Here is a 14,660-nt window from a genome sequence, read left to right as displayed (position 1 = left end):
GTTAAAAAAGGTTTGTGCTATGTGGGTTCCCAGGATGTTGACAGTGGTTCACAAAGAAACAAGAAAAACGGTATGTAGCGAACTTTTGGAACAGTACGAGAATGGTGGAGATGAATTTCTTGGAAGAATTGTGACAGGTGATGAAACATGGCTCCATCATTTTTCACCAGAGGCGAAGAGTTAATCAATGGAGTCGCATCATGCAAATTCACCCAATAAAATAAAATTCAAAACCATACCGTCTGCTGGAAAAGTTATGGGTACGGTGTTATTCGATTCCGAGGGACTCTTGCTTGTGGACATCATGCCAAGTCGAACCACCACAAATTCTTATGCATATGTGACGACACTGAAGAAACTTCAAGCTCGACTGAGTCGTGTTCGACCACATCGGCAAAAGGAGGATGTTTTGCTGTTGCACGACAATGCACGGCCATATGTCAGTCAAAAAACCATGGAAGCGATCAAAAAACTCGGATGGACAACACTAAACCACCCGCCTTACAGTCCAGACCTGGCTCCATGTGACTATCATCTCTTTGGGAAACGGAAAGACTCTCTTCGTGGAACAAGGTTTGAAGATGATGACTTCCTTGTGCACGCTGCCAAACAGTGGCTCCAACAGGTTGGTCCAGATTTTTACCGTGCGGGTATACAGCCGCTGGTTCCAAGACGGAGTAATGCAGTTGAGAGGGATGGAAATTACGTGGAGAAATGAAAATATTGTTCCTAAAGGATGTATCCACACACCGTAAAACTTTCAAACATGTAGAATAAAAGATGGATTTTTAAAAAATAGTGTGCATTTCTTTTGGAGTGGCCCTCGTACAACACTCGTACAACTCTACCATTCCTTGTTGCCCAGTAAAGCAGGAGATTAGGAAGTTATCTGATATGTAAATGTGTTTTATATCCCAACAGCACCTCTCCAGACATGGGCTCCTTATCAACATTGTTTCTACTAAATTTTTCCTACAAGCCCTGGAACATTTTAATAGAGAGGTTGTCTTTGAAACAATTCAACACACAGACAGATAAGTATATAAGGAAATTTTTGGTTCCAAATACAATAACGACGCGAAATACAGGCTAAGTGCACGGAAGAAAATTCCCAGTTATATCTACCTTTATATCATAACACGAAACACAACAGAAAGATTTGAACGCGAAATGCTTTCGACTGGCTGGTCAGAAAGAATCCTGGAGCGACAGCCTCATGGTCTGAGGGTAAGAAAAGACACCATACCCTGAGAATATAAAAGTAATTCGGGCACTGAAGAAGGCTACAAAAAATTCTAAAAGGCTCTATGTCGAACATCGAATAACCCAGTAGGGACCAAATATGGGCAACACATAGCGACAGTGAATATTACAAACCAAATTCTCCGTCAGACACACAAAAATTTACTTCTTGTTTGTTTATAGCTGACCGAGAGCGGGCAGAGATAGCACGTTCCCGCAGTTCTCTGTGACAGATTTTTCGATTTGTTCTTTGGGAACAATGTTAATTAGATCGGTGTGTATCTATATTGGGCCATGAAAAATTTTCCGTTCGAAGGCCGTACAGTCCGGAATTGGTATGCCTGTCAGATAAAATCGCCGTGAGTATTGAGGCAATCACCCCGCTGGCGCATCAGGTTGAAAATAGCCGTTTTTGTAAAACGTCGTGTCTTGCTATGTGAAGAAGTCCGTAACTGGCTGCAGCACATCCTCGTCCGGCGGTAATCGTCGACCTTTCAAGAAGTCTTTTAAGGACCCATGGCGTGATAATCACATGGGGAGCGATCAGGACTATAGGGCGGGTTCTCGAATGTCTCGCGTTTGAGTTAGCGTAACTTCTGCGCTACGACATTTGCGATAGGAGGACGTGCGTTAGCATATCCTTGTCGCAGTTTCTCCTGACGTTTCTAATTGATTGCATGAAAATTTTTCATCTCCGGTCGATTTCTACCGGTGGTTGTCGTTCGGCAGACAAGAGAAGAGTACTCGTAACAGCACGTTGGTCCCGTTTGGACGCATTTGGAAATACGTTGCCACAGTTCATGTTTCCGCATCAACCGTACGCACCTTGGGAGGGCGCGAATGCCGCACTAATCCCTCGCATAGGTGTCGGTGCTTATATACGCGCACCACAGCCGCGCTACATTGCATGTATAGTTTGGAGCAACGCTCTCAGACTGAAACTTTTAGATCGCCCCTTACAGCTGACCTTTACCGTTCGTAGCAAAACTGCATCTCCGGCTCTCCCGAGACAGAAACCTCATTCCGCTCCGCGCGTCGCAGTCCCGAATCACGCGAACTAAACTCGTTCTGCAGGAGATCCTCCGCAGCGATAGCAAACACGTTTACCAAGTCTCCAGGGCAAGCAGACATTGTTCCTCAATATCGTTCATCTGTACGGCTTAAGAGAAATACGTATATTTGTAGTTCATAAATAATAAATCATCACTTACGGTCGACAGGTCTGGCAAAATTGTACTTGCGCTGGAAGGAGTTTCTGGCGTGGGGAGGAGGGTTGGTGGACAGGAGGTGGGGGCCTGAGGGAATGTTGTGGCAAGACGTCTGCACAAAGTGAGGTAATTTGTTGAAATATGCATCGCGGACGTCTCCCGTGCCAGTGACAAATATTTTATGCCGAGTTTTGCGTGCGATAAGAATCTCGAGTGTATTATGCATAACTCCGCGACGTCACGAAGAGCAGCGGCATGCGCTGATGGCACACGCCATTCACCGGGGCCCACCTTAGCGTGGAGCGAACGGCGACCATGCTCATGTGCAACTGCCCCAGCGAACATGAACGTCACTCGAATGACTGAGTCTCTGTTGTATTGAGAGCTGTTAGCTTCCGATTTTAACTAAATCATTCTATCGAGAGTACGTAAATAGTTTCAACCCTCGTGTCCCTTTAGAGTCATCTATCCTTCTAGTATACAACTGACCACCAGCCGTTAGAGTTTTACCAATTTTTCACTTTAAGAAGGGCTTCTCTCACAACTACTTTGCTGTGGCAATATTTTTAATCTTGTATTTGCGATTTGAGGGCTCATTGATACTGGTATTTACACAGGTACACGGCGCATATCGGGCAAGCCATGTTTCATATATAGACCATAAACAAATGCACCTACACGTACTCTAGGACTTGATGTTTCCGTCTGTGGGCTTATTGCCTCAAGAACTAAATTCAAAATATTTCGATTGCCTGACATAGTCAGTCTTGTAAGAGGCGATCAGGATTGTCTGACATAGTCAGTCTTGTAAAAGGATATCTGTAACTGTAAATGTTGAAGTCTTCTTGTGCGTACACATTACATGTTAAAATCGCATTTGTTTGTAGAATGTTGAGCAGTTTCGGAAAATATAAATTGACTTTTTCAAATCACGTTAGTACTAGCAGTAACGTCTACATCCATCAAGTCCGAGGCTAGTTCCCTTGTTAACACCTGGTCGTCGATCCATTACTTCCCCAGACACCCGTTGGCCGTCACATGAGCAGTCAAATTTCCTGCTGTATTTCACCCGTGTAGGCCGTCCCCTACTTCGCGGCGTTGCCCGCCTCCACGACTTGGGAGTCTGGTCTTCTGAGAGACCTGTTGACCTCATATATTTGCAGTGAGGTATCTCCACGAACACCACTGTGAATTTGAGGAAGACCAACCACCAGCCTGGAGGAGACGTCGTGTGGAAGTCTGAGTTGTGTAAAAGTGGAAAAGAGAAAGGACGAACTGGATGCAGCAAACAAGTTGTGTGAAACAGGGTCGTGACTGTAACGCTACCTCCTCATTGTGGTCTTGCATGAAATAATGACTAAGGTGGCAAGATGAGATAATGACTAAGGTGGCAGAAATAAAACTCGGAGAAGACAAGATGAAAGCAATGGTATTCGCGCATGACTTGATGATCTGGAGGAACAGGGAGGAGAAGATTCAGGAACAGCTGAATCCTTGGGAAGAAACTGTTAGATAGTATGGAATGAAATTAAATGTAAACAAATGTGAGAAGCTTGTTACAACAAGAAAGATAGGTAGACCAGCTAGTGTAATAAGGATTTGAGGTAGACCGTTGAAGAATGTGGGGGGTGTCACGTCTTATGAAGTGTGATAGAGGAAAATAGAAGAAATAAGAAAGACGTCAGTGAACGTGGGAGACAGGCAGAAAGATTCCTGCGAAATGTTAAAAGCCTCTTTTGGAACAAAAAGGTCCCACAAAAAGGCAAATAAGTAACACATAGAAGTTACTGCATCCCAATATTGACCATTTGAAACACTGATAAGGAAGAAAACAAAGACATGTATAATGAAGTTCCTCAAAATAGGATAGGAGTAACAAGATGGGTCTGGCAAGGAAAGAAAGGGTAAGGGGAACAGTGGAAGAAGAGCCGAGTATGAGGCTAAGATGACATGGATACCCAAAGACAATGCAAAACAAGAGGAATCTCAAGAAGATGCAAGAAATGGAGTTGCGAAGGAAACTACCGAGAGGAAGACCAAGGGATAAATGACTGAAAGGTGTGGAGGAGTATGTGGGAAAAAAGGCGAAGATTGGACCAGAGTGAACACAGAAAGATTGTGAGAAAACGGGACTACATGGCGTGGCTAATGTGCCAAATAATCCCAGCCTGGGGCTGTAAACTGTACAAGATGATGGTAAGTAGCGTCTGCAGCTTACATTATAAGCAGGCACTTCCATATTCACAACGTGTACCTATAGCGGTTGTAATAGAAGCTACTCCATGCATTAATATGATCTGGAAATTGCACTAAAAATTTGCGTAAAATAATCATCACCGTACAAACAATTTCTATCTTGACAAATAAAGTCCACCCTTACGTAGACTTCACCATATAAAATTATAAATATTCCCCGTCCCCGCTCTGATCTGAGTTTTAGGGTGAGTTTAAGGGAGCTTCCCCTCAGTCATAAGGCAACTGCTGGAGCTGGAAATTCCCTGGAAAATATTTCCAACTGCTACTCCTCTTGAGACACAACAGGTCGTCTGGTATTTGGCTGAGACGTCCTTCTGTCTCCAACTGATCGTTACTTGAACAGCCTGCTCCACCTTTAGGAGTAGAAAATCAGAATTATCAAAGAAATCTAAGTTACTAGCTCTATGCTGTGGCGTTCTTAGGCTGTAGCCTTCAGTTCCGAATATCAGAACACATATATGTTCAGGTGGTGAACGCCTCTTCTATTCCATTTACTAAGAGTTACTAAGCAACGTAGTTAATTGTGTAAAGTCGTGTATATACACTACTGGCCACTAAAATTGCTACAACACGAAAAGGACGTGCTACAGACGCGAAATTTAACCGACAGGGAGGAGATGCTGTCATATGCAAATGATTAGCTCTTCAGAGCATTCACACAAGGTTGGCGCGGATGGTGACACCTACAACGTGCTGACATGAGGAAAGTTTCCAACCGATTTCTCACACACAAACAGCAGTTAACCGGCGTTGCCTGGTGAAACGTTATAGTGATGCCTCGTGTAAGGAGAAGAGATGGGTAACGTCACGTTTCAGACTTTGATAAAGGTAGGATTGTAGCCTATTGCGATTGCGGTTTATCGTATCGCGACATTGCTGCTCGCGCTGGTCGAGATCCAATGACTGTTAGCGGAAATACAATCGGTGGGTTCAGGAGGGTAATACGGAACGCCATGCGGGATACCAACGGACTCGTATCACTAGCAGTCGAGATGACAGGCATCTTATCAGCATGGCTGCAACGGATCGTGGAGCCACTTCTCGATCCCTGAGTCAACAGATGGGGACGTTTGCAGGACAATAACCATCTGCACGAACAGTTCGACAACGTTTGCAGCAGCATGGACTATCAGCTCGGAGACCATGGCTGCAGTTACCCTTGACGCTGCGTCACAGGCAGGAGCGCGTGCAATGGTGTACTCATCGACGAACCTGGGTGCACGAATGGCAAAACGTCATTTTTTCGGAAGAATCCAGGTTCTGTTTACAGCATCATGATGGTCGCATACGTGTTTGGCGACATCGTGGTGAACGCACATTGGAAGCGTGTATTCGTCATTGCCATACTGGCGTATCACCCGGAGTGATGGTATGGGGCGCCATTGGTTACACGTCTCGGTCACCTCTTGTTCGCATTGACGGCACTTTGAACAGTGGACGTTACATTTCAGATGTGTTACGACCCGTTGCTCTACCCTTCATCCGATCCCTGAGAAACCCTACATTTCAGCAGGATAATGAACGACCACATGTTGCAGGTCCTGTACGGGCCTTTCTAGATACAGAAAATGTTCGGCTGCTGCCCTGGCCAGCACATTCTCCAGATCTCTCACCAACTGAAAACGTCTGGTCAATGGTGGCCGAGCAACTGGCTTGTCAGAATACGCCAGTCACTACTCTTGATGAACTGTGGTATCGTGTTGAAGCTGCATGGGCAGCGGTACCTGTACGCGCCTTGCAAGCTCTGTTTCTCTCAATGCCCAGGCGTATCAAGGCCGTTATTAGGGCCAGAGGTGGTAGTTCCGGGTACAGATTTCTCAGGTTCTATGCACCCAAATTGCGTGAATATGTAATCAGATGTCCGTTCTAGCATAATATATTTGTCCAATGAATACCCGTTTATCATCTGTATTTGTTCTTGGTGTAGCAGTTTTGATGACCAGCAGTGAACTTTTTATAGTAAACTAATTTTTTAACAACTTCAGAATTAATATTTAATATTGTAGGTTCAATATTATCAAGGAAGATGTTGGCACGTGTGCCAACGGGACAACACCTAATGGCAAGGCCATTAGGCTACGTAAATAATTTTCCATTAAAAGAGAGGCAATTATAGGATACCACTAGGGACAACTGTTCTCAGTTGACTCAGTACTGGTATGTTAATATACAGATTCACAATGTCTGACAGGATGACTGGTTCAAAAATGGCTCTGAGCGCTATGGGACTCAACATCTTAGGTCATAAGTCCCCCAGAACGTAGTACTATTTAAACCTAACTAACCTAAGGACATCACACACACCCATGCCCGAGGCAGGATTCGAACCTGCGACCGTAGCAGTCCCGCGGTTCCGGGCTGCAGCGCCAGAACCGCACGGCCACCGAGGATGACTGGTTACCACTATCATATCATGATGTTGTGAAAGAACGTAATACACGGAAATACGTAGCTGATAGAAATGGATTTGACAAGCAGAATGTAATGAGATTATACAACAGGAAATTAAAAGGAAAGCAAAACACTGGTAACTTTGAAATTACCTTGGATAAAATAACTGTGAAACCTGACCCAAAATATGCAGTCCTGCCCTAGTTGTCTGACAAAATGAAACAGAGTCTTAAAAGAAAAAAAATATAGTTGTATATTTTCAGGAAGGTGATAGGTTAACTTCAACATTACAATATGACAACCGACGAGCACCCATATTTGATCAATACAGAGTTTACAAAATATGTTGTCAGCAAAGTGATAAAAATCTACAATTTCAAGACAGGCGGGAAACTTAGAATATGACAGAAAGAGTATGCATTCGAGTTGTTTTGCTGCTTGTAGTCAAAATGATTCATGGTAGTTGGGCTGCATAATATAATTGTTCCACGTATTATATCTACCCATATTTTCATATGTTGAAGGTCTTACCAAATTGTCAGTTCGTTTTTGTCATAATACTTCCTAGTATCATGTGACACTTCAATAGGATCACATGACTGTTCCATTGCATGTTACTACACAAATATTTGTATATTTTCATATGAGGTTGTTTTCACCAAATGGTTTGTTTGTTTGTGTCATCTGAATTATATCATGTAACATATAATAGTATCATATAACTACCATATTACTTGATATTGTACTGGAAAGAGGGAGAAAAAAAGAAAAGAAATAAAGGGGGAAATAGTTTCAAGAAAAATATTCTTATATAAACGCATCTTTCTTTATTGTATTTCTTTTATTGTAATTAGAGTGCATGTGCATGTCCCTGTGACTGCACTATAGTGTAGACACAGTTTGCAACTTCTTCTTTGACCTATGATCTTTGACTTTGGGCTGTAATTCTCTCATAAACTCTTGTGTTTTAACCTACTGTATCTTGTTGAGCCTGAGCAGTGGTGCTGTGCACTTACTGCTGTTTTCATTGCAGTTTTCTGTATTGCTAAGCCTGTATTATGGCGTTAAGTATCAATTTCTTACGTTTTCAACTCAGCAGAGGCGTTTATATTTCTTGTTAAATAGCATGTATGCCATGTAAAATTTTCGCATTAGATATTTTTCGTAAGTACACTTAATTTACCTAACTAATAAGCCTCACGAAAATGTTTTTGTGCTAGCACTGTGAAGATGGCCCATGCTCGAAATCGGTAATGATTAAATGTATTGTAATACAGCACAGTGCATATCATCATTAGGAAGAACACACTAAACGTAAATCACTGTATAAGGAAAAGTATAATCCGTCTTTTGTGTTACTAGATTTTTCTTACACTCTACTCCTAGAGTTGTACTCGTTCACCTGACACGCAACGCATCTAATTTGTCCGCTGATGTATTCTGCAGAGTGAAACAAAGTCTGCTGACCTTCAGAGACGGTACAATTCCACATAGTCGTGGAGCCAGCCAGCCTTTGATTTCTCTGTGTTTATGGATACAAGACTCGTGTGTATAAGAACGGGACCTCATAATTGCAGACCAATATCGTCAACAACAGTTTTCTGCAAAATTTTTGAACATATTCTCAGCTCGAATATAATAAATTTCCAAGAGACAGAAAAGTTTCTGTCCACAAATCAGCACGGTTTTAGAAAGCACCACCTGTCAGAACCTCAGATTGCCCTATTATTACCGATGTCTAGCGATCTGTAGATGGACAACATGGAGGTTCCTTGTTCCTAGATTTCCAGAAAGCCACTGATACAGTGGCCCACTGCAAACTGTTAATGAAGGTATGAGCACAAGGAATAGGTTCCCAAATATGTGGGTGGCTCGAAGACTTCTTAAGTAACTAAACCCAGTACATTTTCCTAGACGAAAAGTGTGCATGAGGGACAAGAATGTCGTCAGGAGCTCCCCATGGAAGCGTGTCGGGACCTCCGTTATCTTATGCATACATAAATGATGTAGCAGACTGGCTGTGCAGTAATTTCCGGCTGTTTGCTGATGATATTGTGGTGTACGGGAAGCTATTGTCGTTGAATGACTGTAGGAGGATGCAAGATGATTCAGATTTAGTGTAATTAATGGCAGCTAACACTAAAGGTAGAAAAATGTAAGTAAATGTAGGCGAGCAGGAAGAAAAATAACAGTAATTTTGGAATACAGCAACAGTAGAGTGCTGCCTGACACAGTCAGGTCGATTAAGTATCTAAGCATAATGTTACAAAACGGTATGAAGTGGAACGAGCTTGGAAGCATTGTAGTAGGAAGGGCGAAGTGTCGACTTCGGTTTGTTGAGAGAATTTGAGGAACGTGTGGTCTATCTGTGAAGGCCACCACGTATAGGACACTAGTGCGTCCGAATCTTGAGTACTACTAGCGTATTTGGGATCCGCACCAGGTCGGATTTATGAAGAGATCGTAACAGTTCGGAGCCGGGCTGCCAGATTTGTTACGAGTAGGATCGAAAAACACGCATCTATTACAGAGTGTTTTGGGAACACAAATGGTAATCAGTGGAAGGAAGGTGACATTCTTTCCGACGACCACTACTGAGAAACTTTCGACAACCGGCATTCTCAAAGATGACTGCAGAACCGTTCTACTACCGCCAACATAAACTTTGTATAACGACCACGATAAGAGAAGCTAGCGCTCATACGAAGGCATATAGTGAGTCTTATTTCCGTCTCTCCATTTACGAATGGAACAGGAAATGAAGTGGCTACTAGTGGTACACAGTATCCTACGACACGCACATTACGGTGGCTTGCAGAATATGTATGTAGATGTAAATACAACTGTATATGTTACTGTCAAACACCGACGTTTGTGGTAAATATATCCAATCAACGAAGCAGCACTTTATGTAACAGCACCTACCGAATCTGCGCCGTTAATTCCCACTATGCGTCCACCACGAATGACATCTGACCAATAAAGTTGAGTGGATGAGCAGTAAGATTATGTGTGAAGATGACATAATTCGTTAGTAATTACACACATCAAAGAAAATTTTGCATCAAATCGGTTAAGAGAGTTCCGGAATCTGTACAGAAAATTGAAATAGAGATCAACACAATCATTTCCGCCCTTTTTATTGCTCATGAAAACCACATATTGCATGTTGTACCACCATACAGCGAGACCTTCAGAGGTGGTGGAGCAGATTTCTGTACACGTCCGGTACCTCTAATACCCAGTAGCACGTCCTCTTGCATTAATTCATGCCTGTATTCGTCGTGGAATACTATAAACAAGTTCATCAAGGCACTGTTGCTCCAGATTGTCCCACTCCTCAACAGCAATTCGGCGTAGATCCCTCAGAGTGGTTGGTGGGTCACGTCGTCCATAAACAGCCATTTTCAGTCTATCCTGGGCATGTTCAATATGGTTCATGTCTGGAGAACATGCTGGCCACTCTAGTCGAGCGATGTCGTTATGCTCAAGGAAGTCATTTACAAGATGTACGTGATGGGGGCGCGAATTGTCGTCCATGAAGACGAATGCCTCGTCAATATGCTGACAATATGGTTACACAATCGGTCGTAGGATGGCATTCCCGTATAGAGCAGCCGTTATGGCGCCTACCATGACCACCAGCGGCGTACGTCGGCTACACATAATGCCACCGCACAACAGCAGGGAACCTCCACCTTGCTGGGCAGTGTGTCTGAGGCGTCCAGCCGGACGAGGTTGCCTCCAAACACGTCTCCGACGATTGTCTGGTTGAAGGCATATGCGACACTCATCGGTGAAGAGAACGTGATGTCAATCCTGAGCGGTCCATTCGGCACGTTGTTGTTCCCATCTGTACCACGCTGCATGGTGTCGTGGTTGCATAGATGGACCTCGCCATGGACGTCTGAAGTGAAGTTGCGCATCATGCAGCCTACTGCGCACAGTTCGAGTCGTGACGACGTCCTGTAGCTGCACAAAAAGCATTATTCAACATGGTGGCGTTGTTGTCAGGTTTCCTCCGACCAGTAATCCGCAGGTAGAGATCATCCACTGCAGTATTAGCCCTTCGGTGGCCTGAGCGAGGCATGTAATCGACAGTTCATGTCTCCCTGTATCTCCTCCATGTCCTAACAACATCGCTTTGGTTCACTCCGACACGCCTGAACACTTCCGTTGTTGGAAGCCCTTCCTGGCAGAAAGTAACAATTCGGACGCGATCGAAGCTTGGTATTGCCTGTCTAGGCATGGTTAAGGGGAGCCGGAGGTGGTCAAATCCAAAAAAATACGATTTTTTCTTTTTGCTACCGAAAATTAATTGGAACATTCCTCTTTAATGTAAACTTTGAATTATTGTTCTACTCGCCCTAGAAGTGGAGTTACTATCATTTTCCCCCACGTCTGCAGAGGAAACGGGTGGTCGCTGAATGCATCTAACACCCTCTCGTGACTTCCTGGCGAACTGCTTGGGATTTTCTCGGCCTGTTACGCATACAGCGCTTTATGTTACGCATACAGTGAGTATGCAAGGGTTGGCTACATTGTTTTCTGTGACAAATGAAGCGCTAAGAGCGCGGAACATCGTCTCTTTGCTGTTTACCGTTTAGAATTAGTTCAGTGTTGCACCTGTTGTTGGTAGTATTATACTTCTTGAGTAAAGCGTTGTTCTGGTTACGATGCCACGTTTTAGAAACCGTGTATATAAGAAGAGGAAGAACGTAGGGAAAAGAAAATTAACACTAATATCAAGTTGCGATACTACAATTACTGAAACAGTGCATTATTCTGCTAAGCAACACATGGCCGGCCATAGCCCTATGACATCTTCTAGCAAATACTACCTTGGGGATGGTGACTCCAAAGGTTTCAAGACTATAGAGGAACTGAAACCATATGAAAATGAATTTGTAGTTGAAAAGTTGGAATGCATTGGGCATGTGCAAAAGCGTATGGGTACATGGCTTCGAAGGCTCAAACAAACTTTGGGTTCAAGTAAGCTCAGTGATCGAGAGACAATAGGAGGGAGAGGCAGGCTTACTGATGAGATGATTGAATGTCTACAGAGATACCATGGGTACGCTATAAGGCAAAATACTAGTAATGTTAGTGACATGCGAAAAGCAGTGTGGGCATTGTTCCTTCATACTGCCTCTTCTAATGAATACCCTCAACACAGCCTGTGCCCAAAAGATTCCTGGTACAACTATAATGCAAAAAAAGGACTATGATCACAAACATGGATTGCCAGCAGCTGTGATAAATGCAATAAAACCAATTTTTCATGACTTAGCACAGCCAGAATTGTTACACAAATGTCTACACGGAAAGACGCAGAATCCTAATGAGAGCGTAAACAATTTGACTTGGAAAGTGATTCCTAAAATGGTGTTTGTAAGCATAAAAACTCTGCACTTTGGCATTTATGATGCAATAGCAACCTACAACCAAGGGAACAGTGTGAAGTGTGAAGTTCTGAAGGCATTAGGATTTACAAGTGGGGTGAACACTGTACGAGCACTAAGAAATATTGACAGAGAAAGGATAAGAGGAGCAGAAAGAAGAGAAAGGCATATGAAGTATGATGGAACAACAGGCCAGAAAAGAAGACAGAAGAGGAAGCTTTTCGAGGATGAAGAATAAGACCCTGATAATCCATCCTATAGTGGAGGAATGTATTGAGAAACTTTGATAGCCATTTCCCATAAATAAGAATTTTTCGAATATAAGGAACATTTTCTCAAAATCCACTCAAGCTAGAGAGATGAAATTTTTATACAGCACTCCTAGTGGTCAAACGTACATTGTAACACAGCCATTTGGCAATATGTTCAGTAGTTTCATTTCAGTTTACTTATAAAGCAATTATTTGTAAAAAATTTGGGTTACTAATAAAAAAAATAATTGGAAGGAAACTAGAAAAGATACTCCAAAATACCTGTGTCATAACTGCAATACTAAACCACTCTATATGTAAAAAAAATTCAAATTTTTCTATTCGGTAGTTTATTCATAAATGTTCCTCAAACTTAGTGATTTTAACATGGGCAGCATAGACACCTTCGGCTCCCCTTAAAATACAGATAACACAAGCCATGTACCTGCTTCTTGGTGGAATGACGGAAACTGATCGGCTGTCGGACCTCCTCCGTCTAATAGGTGCTGCTCTTGATTGGTTGTTTACATCTTTGGGCGGGTTTAGTGACATCTCTGAACAGTCAAACGGACTGTGTCTGTGATACAGTATCCGCAGTCAACGACTGTCTTCAGGAGTTCTGGGAATCGAGGTGATGCAAAACTTTTTTTGATGAGTGTATTGCAAGTGCTACTACACTCTTTTATATAAATGACAAAGACTCCGGTGAGGGCCCTCTTGAGAGGAACGAGAATACATTGTTCCCTTCATAGCGAGCTTTAGGATACCGTAGTGTCAGTCGTGAATGAGTGCACGCAATAACAGCCAAGGAAGTATACGCTGCTATTTCTTGCCGAAAGAATATCGTGTAAACTGGAGGAGCAAACAGCTGGCACTAGCCTCATCAGGGACCCAAGAATCCTCTCGCCAGTTCGTCAGGACAATGACTGCTTGTGTGGTTTACAACAAAAGTGAATTTGAGAATGAACTGCGTTATTTACCACTACAATATTGTAAGCCAAAATAATTTCCACCTATTTAGCATCCCTATCAGGGTTCAGAAATGAGATTTACATTTAAGGTACCAATACACCTCAGGCAGGAAATTGGCAACCCCAGATATTCAGACTGAAAACCAGAGCCTGTTCCAGCACTGTTGTCAACCATCAGACTGGTCAGCTGATCCACTACCGCAAATTCGTAATGACACTAGCTGCTGCTAACATGACTACCACAAGAACTTGGTAATTTTACTATTACCGATGCTATGAAAAAAATGTGCAGCCAGATGCATTCAACTATAGAAATATAATGAGAAAAGAACTTATGCAAGGAACTGAAGCTATGAAGGCTACTAAGTAGAGTAAGGGTGTACAGGAAATAATGGTGTGAGTGTCTTACATGCATACTGAAAAGCTGGCTCTCTTCGAAAAAGGGGCTGATACCAACCTGCTGTCAGGAGAGCACCTGTAGGATCCAGGAAACGGTGGGAACTGGAACACAATAACTATCTTAATACCTGAAAGAAGATAGTGATCATGATGGTGGTGATGGTGATGATGGTGGTAGTGATGACGCTGCTAATGGTAGCTATAGTGGTGATGGAGTTGATTCTGGTGATAGTGCAAACTGTGATTATGGTGATTATAGTGGTGTAAGTGAGATGGTGGTGAAGAAATAGGTGATAGTTACTGTAAGTGTGATCGTTGTATGTGTCTTGCTGAAACTTTCAGTCAAATTTAATATTTAATTGTTAGTTGAAATTCGCTAGTCATCATGGACATGTTGTTATATTTCTGCTTTTTTGTGAAAAATATGGCTGCGGTCCAGATGCAGGCTGAGCTGAATGGGGTTCATAGGAATCTGTATCATTATAAATGCACATCATGTAAACTAACGGAAACGGAATCATGCCGGCCGGAGTGGCCGTG

Source organism: Schistocerca cancellata, chromosome 7, assembly GCF_023864275.1.
Source record: "Schistocerca cancellata isolate TAMUIC-IGC-003103 chromosome 7, iqSchCanc2.1, whole genome shotgun sequence".
In the NCBI taxonomy this organism is placed as follows: Eukaryota; Metazoa; Arthropoda; class Insecta; order Orthoptera; family Acrididae; genus Schistocerca; species Schistocerca cancellata.
Note: the sequence above shows the minus strand (reverse complement) of the source record.